The sequence below is a fragment of the Nomascus leucogenys genome, chromosome 3 (genome assembly GCF_006542625.1).
Source record: "Nomascus leucogenys isolate Asia chromosome 3, Asia_NLE_v1, whole genome shotgun sequence".
NCBI lineage: Eukaryota > Metazoa > Chordata > Mammalia > Primates > Hylobatidae > Nomascus > Nomascus leucogenys.
The window spans coordinates 19,736,616-19,745,290 of NC_044383.1; the positions used below are offsets into that span (position 1 = coordinate 19,736,616).

The 8,675-nt window shown below is 41.4% G+C and overlaps 1 non-coding gene across 1 annotated transcript; it reads right to left on the reverse strand.

The window, feature by feature from the left end:
* Positions 1-4,561: 4,561 nt before the first annotated feature.
* Positions 4,562-4,693, reverse strand: LOC115834570. Its single transcript, XR_004029510.1, has one exon. It is a non-coding gene; the product is annotated as a small nucleolar RNA SNORA17 (small nucleolar RNA).
* Between the last annotated feature and the right edge of the window lie 3,982 nt (positions 4,694-8,675).

An 8,675-nucleotide genomic window follows, 5' to 3' on the forward strand; every position in this document is an offset into this window, starting at 1 on the left:
GTGGAGGTTGCAGTGAGCCGAGATCGCGCCACTGCACTCCAGCCTGAGTGACAGAGCAAGACTCCATCTCAAAAAAAAAATAAAAAAAAAAGAAGAATCCCTGGACCCGTTAGCAATCATGCCCCAGTTCCCTACTACCTGCCTTCTCTGGTCCTAGGCAACAACTAATTTTCTGCCTGTATAGATTTAACTGTTCCAGACATTTCTTATAAACAGAATTATATAACACATGGCTTTTTTCACTTAGCATATTTTCAAGGTTCGCCCATGTTGTAGCATGTGTCAGTACTTCATTCTTTTTCATGGCCAAATTATATTCCATTGCTTGAAAATGCCACATTTTGTTTACCCGTTCATCTGTTGGTGGATATGTGGGTTGTCTCCACTTTTTGGCTATTGTGAATAATGCTGCTATGAACATTGGTGTATAAGGTTTTGTGTGGATATATATTTCATTTCTCTTGGATATATACCTAGGAGTAGGATTGCTGGGTCATATGGTAACTTTGAACTTTTTGTGGGACTGCCAAATTGTTTTTCAAAGTGCTGCATCACTTTACATTCCCACCAGCAATGTATGAGAGTTCCATTTTCTCCACATCCTCAGCAACATTTGTTATTGTTTTTGCTTGTAGTCATCTTGGTGAGTGTGAAGTGGTATCTCATTGTAGTTTTGATTTGCGTTTCCCTAATGACTACTGATGTTGAGTATCTCTTCACTAACTGTTTTGAAAGGGAACAATGTATAGAAAGCTCAATTAAATGGATGTTCTAAAATGTATTTAAACCCAAGCAAAATAGTTTTATAGACTTTGGCCTTGAATTGCTATATGATTATGATGTTTAATCATGAGAAGTCTACAATTTTGGTCCAATGAGAATTATTTGAATTAATAATAGGGTAAAGTTAAAATGCACAGCAGCATTCCAGGTGTCATGAAGTGGTTGTATGCAGTGCAGGTAGGACAGTTACTGCTCCAGATTGCAGAAAGTAATGAAAATGAATTCATAATTGTAAGTTGGAATGGAAACCTTGAGATAAGGGAGTTTTAAATATCAAGGTAGATAACATCAGCTGACCTTGAATAAGCAATGTCATTTTTAAAAAATGTTGATGTGAATATATAAAATGTAAATCTTTATTTTTTAAACTTTAAAATTGCGGCAGGCTCTTATAGATCTTCTCTGAAAGTTGGATAATGAAATTGATAAATTATTTGAGTTACTTTTAGCTCCAGAGTCTATAATTATATAATTCCTGGTTAAGATCAAGTTTTTTAAAACATACATAGTAAAAGCATAGAGTTTTAAACAACTCAACTATTCACATGTCATGAGAATAGATAAGCAGCCAAGAAACTTATCTTTTTGTTTCCAAGGTCTTGACTTTTATATAAGAACTCTATTCTTATTCCAGGTTGTATCCTAGTACTTTATTCATAGGTATTAAAATTTTTAACAAGTTTTTGACAAAGAACAGGTAAGATAAGTCAGGAGTCATTAGAAGTTCAGCACAAAGTGTTTTTGGTCAGCATTTGAAATCCCTGGAGGAGAGGAAACAGATGGGTTTGGTTACATTATCATTGCTGTGCCAAATAAACAGTTGGGGAAAACATTAAATATCCTTTTGCTACATATCAGCTTGGTGTTTGATGTTAACAGTGGTAGCCTTTTCATCTAATTTAGTGATAGAAGCTTGAAAATGTTTTTAAATATATAACATAAAAAACAAAGTTTATTTCAATCCTCATCAGGTGACTTAGTTTATTCAGGAAACATTTGCTGAATGGTAATTATGTGTAAGACACTGTGACGGAGAGAGGACAGGAACTTAGATTCATTCCTTTGGGAAATCTTCAGGGACAAGGTAGCATTTGAGGTGCAATTTTATTTTATTATTTATTTATTTATATTTTTTGAGATGGAGTCTGACTCTGTGGCCCAGGCTAGAGTGCAGTGGCGCCATCTCCGCTCACTGCAACCTCCACCTCCTGAGGGGTTCAAGCAATTCTTCTGCCTCAGCTTCCCGAGTGGCTGGGACTGCAGATGCGCCACTGCGCCTGGCTAATTTTGTATTTTTACTAGAGACGAGGTTTCACCATGTTGGCCAGGCTGGTCTCGAACTCCTGACCTCAAGCGATCCACCTGCCTTGGCCTTCCAAAGTGCTGGTATTACAGGCGTGAGTCACCGTGCCCGGCCCTGAGGTGGAATTTTAAACACAAGCACAACTGGGATACTCATAGGGGAGATAAAAGCTAAGAATGGCAATTATATCTTTAAAAAAAATCAAAGATGGTTGTGAGTAAAACCTTCATCTCAGGGAAGAGTTGGACAGAATCCATATATGCAAGAAATATTTAAGTGTTCACTGAAATAGTTCGGGCAATAAGGTGAGCAGTTGAAAAACACCCAAAAAGGCCGGGCGCAGTGGCTCACACCTGTAATCCCAGCACTTTGGGAGGCCGAGGCAGGCGGATCACGAGGTCAGGAGTTCGAGACCAGCCTGGTCAACATGGTGAAACCCTCTCTCTACTAAAAATACAAAAGTTAGATGGGTGTGGTGGCACGAGTCTGCAGTCCCAGCTACTCGGGAGGCTGAGGCGGGAGAATCGCTTGAACCCAGAAGGTGGAGGTTGCAGCGAGCCGAAATCACACCAGTGTACTCCAGCCTGGGCCACAGAGTGAGACTCCATCTCAAAAAGAAAAACAACCAAAAAGACAGAGATGCTGGCTATTAAAGGGCTAGTGGACTATACAAAGAAGTGAGCAGATCAGAATTTGTTGCTGGGGAAGGAGAATGGTGTGGGCAGAGGTGATGTCAAAGCTGGGAGTTGAATGATAAGGAGAAGGACAGCCCCATTAAAACCAAGCCACCTCACCATCTCCCCCTGTCATCAGTCATATTCAAAGAAACCACCATTTCACAAAGACATATGGAAAGCCATTTAAATCTTTTCTGTAGCCTCAAAAAATGTCAAAAGGGAGTCTCATAAGGTATAGTACAAGGTTAACAGTCATTGTTAAATAGGAGAATTCTTAAGCTAAAATGTTAATAGAATTTCAATTAAATTGGTACATAGATAAGGCTTATTTTCCTCCTCTTCATGCCAAGATTCATTAACATGGCAGGGAAGATATTAAAAAGGAATATCTTCACAAGGATAAGAAGATAGTAGAGGAGGCATCAATCAATGAGAGATTTCAACTAGATTTTGGAAGACAGGAAAAAACTACAGAATAAATGATTTGGTAGGTGACATGATGGATAATCTGGAGTGAGTTGAAGCTGATATGCACACAAATAACAGCTTCAATTCATTCCCGATTCCCCACCATATCACCTATCAAGCCACTTATTCTGTAGTTTTGTCTGTGTGTGAGAAACAAAGTATATTATTAACTTGAGGCAAGCTAAGAGTTGTATAGAAAAAGAAATGTAATCTCAGCATACTACTTTTTTCTGCAGTGAACAATATTTATATACTAATGATGAGGTTGTGAAAGGAAAATATCTTGGGCCCCCAAAATCACTAAGCTAAAGGAAAAACTCAAGCTGGGAGCTGCTTAGGGCACACCTGCCTCCCATTCTATTCAAAGTCATCCCTCTGCTCCCTGAGATAGATGCATATCTGATTGCCTCCTTTGGAAAGGCTCATCAGAAACTCAAAAGAATGCAGCCGTTTGTCTCTACCTATCTGTGACCTGAAGGCCCCTCCCCGCTTTGAGTCTTCCTGCCTTTGCTTCAAGTTGTCCCGCCTTTCCAGACCGAACCAATGTACTTCTTATGTATATTGATTGATGTCTCCTGTCTCTCTAAAATGTGTAAAACCAAGCTGTGCCCTGACCACCTTGGGCACACGTCATCAGCACTTCCTGAGGCTGTGTCATGGGCCCGCGTCCTCAATCGTGGTAAAAAAAAAAAAAAACTTTCTGAATTAACTGAGACCTGTCTCAGATGTTCTGGATCCACCGTATAAATAGTGATTAATAATTTAGTCAAAATTAAGGCTATAATGCTATTAAGAAATGGGAAAGAGGTAGATATGAGAGAGAATGGTCGAATCAGTTACCCACTGAAAACTCTCCCATGGAAATTCCTTAGCCTGGTTTTAAAATCTCTGCATTGTTCAGTCCTATCTGCTACCTGATTTAAGATCCTCCCACTCTCCCCTTCTTTAACCTCTGTTCAGTGTCCTGGACTTCTCTCTCTCTTTTTTTAAATAACAAGAATGCTTGGCACAGAATCAACAACACAATAAAGTGGCTGCCGTTACTGCTATTAACTGAGACACCAGCAAACCCTTCCCCAGTCCTTTCCTTTGTGATCCTGACACGGTGTGCAGCATGAACCAGCACACACCAGACCTGATCCATCCTCTCACAGGCTCTTAAAACTCACTAATGAAGGCTGCTCCTGGTGAAGGCACTCTCTACCTTCCCACTGTCCCTTCAGACCCCTAGTGGCCAGCCCAGCGCGAGGGTCAGAAATCCCACTCACAAGGCCCGCCCACCCTCCCAGATACCAGTGAAGGAAAACAGATGCCAAGTCCACAAAACAGGAGTGTCAGACTATTAAACATTCAAACATTCACGGGGCAGAACGCTGAGCATAGACACAGCCTCTCTAATCGCTGCCACCTAATGACACAAATGTGACACAGTAGCCACATCTGCAACGCCTCTAGGGGCAGTTTTTTCTCTTTAACAAGGCAAGTTCTTTCCTTCCTCGGGGCCTTTGTCTTCAGTCTTTCCTCTGTGTAAAATGTTCTTTTGGCAGAAAATCAGTTGGTTCCGGATAGTGTTCTCCTCCTCTTCCACAGTAAGAGAATTTTCGCTTAGCATGTAGCTGCCCAGAATAGAAATTACATTTCAAGTTTCTCTTGCAGCTAGGTGTGCTTATGTGACTAAGGTCTGGCCAAAAAGATGTGAGCAGAAGAGATGGGAAATTGCTGAGTTGTGTCCTTATAAAGAACTGCCCTTCTTCCTCCATCTTGCTGTTTGGAACACAGAGGTGGTGGAGCCACCTGGGACCTTACAGATAAAGGACTGAAGGAGCCTGGGTCCCTGGATGGCCTATCCTCAGACTACTACATGAGGCAAACAATAAACTTACTTGCTTATGCCATTGTTAGAGGGTCTCTGTTACATGTGCTGATGCCTATCACGGCACTTCCCATAGAGCTTCACATGGCAGGCCCTGCTTATCATTTAGGGGCTCAACTCTGATATCATCTTAGAGAAATGTTTCTGACCACCCTACTGAAAGTCAGGCGGTTAAATTTCTATCACTGTCTTTTATTTTCTTGATAGCACATAGCAGTATATGGAATCGTTTTATTTTGTTGTTTGCTTTTTTCTTGTCTTTCTCCTCGATTTTAAGTTTCATGAATGCAGTGACCTTGTCTTGCTCATTGCTGGATTCCTAATGCCTGGAACAGTGCCTGGCACATACTGGGTGCGCAATATATATTCGCTGCATGATTAACCTCATCAAACAGGGAATTCAGTAGATGGGAGGTCAGTAGATAAAGTAAATAAATCAGTAAAAAGTGACGTACATATACTGTTCGGACATACAGAGATACATTAGGAAAAGCAACAGCTAAAATATTCTTAAGTGGTTGCTTCTGGGGATCAGGGCTGAAGTGAGAACAGGTGAGACAGACTTTTTTTTTTTTAAAAAAAAACCTTTTGATACTATTAGATTTGTAAACTTGTGCATATATTATTTTGGAAAAGACCAAATTTAAGAAATAATTAAGAGGCCACACACGGTGGCTTCATGCCTGTAATGCCAGCACTTTGGGAGGCCAAGGCAGGCGCATCACTTGAGGTCAGGAATTGCAGACCAGCCTGGCCAACATGGCAAAACCTCATCTCTACTAAAAATACAAAAATTAGCCAGGCATGATGGTGCGTACCTTTAATCCCAGCTACTCGGGAGGCTGAGGCAAGAGAATCGCTTGAACCTGGGAGGCCGAGGTTGCAGTGAGCCAAGATTGTGCCGTTGCACTCCAGCCTGGGCAAAGAGTGAGACTCCATCTCTAAATAAGTAAATAAATACTCTGTAGTCATTAAAATATGTGGTAGAAGAATGCTTAAATGACATGGAACGACATCTATGACAGTATATCATATGTAGAGCAAGACTCAATTGTTATACATGTATGAAGCACACAGCTTTAAAAAAATGCTTTTATAGTTCATGCACAATTAACTTCCTAACTTTAGATATAAATGAATATTCCTAACTTTAGATATAAATGAATATGCTATTTTTATTAATAGAACCAGTGTTTCCTGGTTAACAATGTTGAATGAATACTAAAAGACTTCAGGTTCGAAGGGACAATACAGTGTCTTCCTTCCCAGAACTCCTACGGGCCTTTGTCCAACCCTTCTTTTTAGCCACTTCGTGAGGAGTTTGGCCCTTATCCTAAGAACAGTAAGGAGCCAGTGAAGTATGTTTAGCAGCAGTGGTATAAGATTGTTTTTAGGCAGATTTGCAGAAATGGCTTTAAAAGGCGAGCTTGGAATCAGAAAAATAATTAGGAAGCTATTAAGTCAATCAAGGCAAGAAATGATAGATGCTTAAAACAGGAAAACAGCCGTCAGGTTAGAGAGAAGAGGACTGTCTGAAGAACAGCACAGAGGGTTGGCAGTCTTGGCGGAAGTGAAGAAGGCTCCAAGGCTATAAGCTCCATGAGGGCAAGGACCACTTTGACCTTCTTTAGTACTCTGTCCTGGGCCTGCCTAGCACAGTGCGGGTGCATATTGACACTCAGGAAATATTTGTGATCTTAAGAAGAAAAAATGATGAAGGATGCGGCTTGGAAGTCTGGCCAGGTTGCCTGGTGAACCACAGGTTGTTCACTGAGCATGACAGGAGGACCAGTGTGGGTAGAAGGAGATACTCTGGACCTGCTGGGTTGTAGATGCCTGGTGTTCATTCCAGGGAAGGTAATCAGTGAGCAGTTGGCTGTCCAAGTCTAGAAGATCTTGGCAAGGGATAGGCTTAAGATGGTACCTTTAGGCAGAGAGTGCATAATACTTTATTAGAAGAGTGTATAGGCCACTATAGGCCAGGCATGGTGGCTCACGCCTGTAATCCTAGCACTTTGAGAGGCTGAGGCGGGTGGATCACTTGAGGCCAGGAGTTTGAGACCAGCTTGGCCAACATGGCGAAGCTGTCTGTCTCTACTGAAAATACAAAAATTAGCCAGGTGTGGTGGCGGGCAACTGTAATCCCAGCCACTTGGGAGGCTGAGGCAAGAGAACTGCTTGAGCCCGGGAAGTGGAGGTTGCAAGTGAGCCGAGATTGTGCCACTGCACTCCAGCCTGGGTGAGAGAGTGAGACTCTGTCTCAAAAAAACCCAAAAAACACAAACAGTATATAGCATTGAGAGATGAGAGACGATAGGACAGAACCTCCAAGCAACTCCAAAATTAAAGGACAGGGGGCCTATGGAGGAGAAGACAAAGGAGCAGCAGAAAGGAAGGAGGGACAATCTGCTGTCACAGAAGAAGAAATGCTACCGATACAGCATGAAGGTGGGCTCTAAACATCGTCCGTTGTATTTAGAACAAATAAGTTGTTAGTGATGATCACTTGAGGTGCTTTGGAATATATATAAAAAAATTAGAGACTGGGAACCATTTTATTGTGTTAAGAAGGCTGAATGACTAATCTGTCACTTTTCTCTCGTTTTTAACTTTTTTTCTCCTTTAATTTTAATGAGTCTCTGAACTTGTACCCACCACTAGATTGTCACCTTCTTATCAAAGTTCCAGTGACTAGTTTGGCAGCAGGGAAGTTTTTCCACTTGGTCACATTTCTAATCAGGTCACTATCAGTAAGCTGACAGAGACTTGTTTGTGCTGGTTCAGAACATGGGTCCCATGAAACTAGGCCTCCAAATACTTGGCTTTCTTGCTTTATGATTGCATTTACAGTTCGTGTGTATCTTTTTCATCTTTCCTAGAACAAAGATACACACACACACACACACACACACACACACACACACTCCAGAAAAGGACTGACATGAAAAATTATGGCATGAAAAATTATGCTGCCATTATATTCTTGATTATTGATTGACATTTGGATTGTGTATTTTTCCAAATTTTCTTGGCCAAGAATATTCTCAGCACATAGTTATTTCCTGAATACAGCTTTTATTCCCCTCTTCTTTCTTCCTTCAATATATTATTTCTATTTTTATCACCACCCCAGAACAGGACTTTTTCCCTTACAATTAACCAGCCTGTTTCTTGCTTCCACTTGAATAGCATGAATTCTGTCATCTTTCTTTCTTGTGTTTCATGATTTTTTCTTTGTAAATAACTTTTTTTTGGTGAGGGTAGGCAGAGTCTCACTCTGTTGCCCAGGCTGGAGTGCAGTGGCGTAATCTCAGCTCACTGCAACCTCTGTCTCCTGGGTTCAAGCCTCAGCCTCTCAAGTAGCTGGGATTACAGGTGTGCACCACCATGCCTGGCTAATTTTTGTATTTTTAGTAGAGACAGGGCTTCACCATATTGGCCAGGCTGGTCTCAAACTTCTGGCCTTAAGTGATCTGCCTGCCTCGGCCTCCCAAAATGCTGAGATTACAGGTGTGAGCCACTGTGCCCGGCCCCTTTGTAAATAACTCTTGGAAGCAACAAATTATTTGGC